Below are 914 nucleotides of genomic sequence, written 5' to 3' on the forward strand. Positions count from 1 at the left end.
TTTAACCCGTTTATTTAACTGAAATATCCGTGTTAAACAGGGGAGCAATAATAAGCTTTTTAAAAAAGATATTTAATATCTCACAAATAAAGTGTAAACAAAGGTAAATAAATAGATAAATGCTGTTTTGCCATTAAATATTATTGTTGCTTTTATGAATTGAAAATTGTTTTAATGGTGAGGAAATCCTTGTAAAGAAATTGGTTCTTTAACGTTTGATAATCATTTGAAAACCAACTCTAATATTTCCTCTTTCCATCAACCTGTTCAGTTTCATATTGAAACATAGGAAGCCATAACAATTTATGACTCCTCTCCCGAGCATCATAAACATGAATCCTAATACTGTATCATTTGACCTGTGTGCATCCCATGAAATGTTTCTATTTGCATTGTTCAATAACTAATAAGTTTTATGCGGTAATCAATCTGGTTGAGATAACGGGGGTTAATTATTGATAGCGTATTGCTTTTCTGCCATATTTTTCCATCCTTAACAGATAATGTTTTTACTGTATCATTCAAATTAGGATAAATCTAACATGAAGGAATGAAACAGAGAAATGGTGGGGCTGATGGGATTGTCATTAAAACTTTATTGTTGCCATTGTTTTTCTTCTAGCCTTTGTCAATCCAGATCGAATAGATTTTACGACGCAAGTTATTTCCAGCAGCGATCATAAGGTGTGTTTTGTTTTTCCTCTGTGAAGATGACTCTGAACTACATTATGCAGCATGTCCTCTTCTAAGTCGACTGAATTGCAGATTTAGTTGCTGCTTGTGACAGATTGTGAATAACTTGATCACAGGTCAATTATCTTGGGATTGATATTGAATAAAACAACAAAATCAAGAAACACACACACACGCACACACATATACATGCACATATATATATACCTATATATATATAT

The 914-nt window shown here is 32.1% G+C and overlaps 1 long non-coding RNA gene across 1 annotated transcript in view; it reads right to left on the reverse strand.

The window, feature by feature from the left end:
- The window catches only part of LOC128249748 (uncharacterized), a 29,084-nt gene that overhangs the window by 8,108 nt on the left and 20,062 nt on the right, over positions 1-914 (reverse strand). The window lies entirely within an intron of this gene.

This window comes from Octopus bimaculoides, chromosome 18 (assembly GCF_001194135.2).
Source record: "Octopus bimaculoides isolate UCB-OBI-ISO-001 chromosome 18, ASM119413v2, whole genome shotgun sequence".
Lineage (NCBI taxonomy): Eukaryota > Metazoa > Mollusca > Cephalopoda > Octopoda > Octopodidae > Octopus > Octopus bimaculoides.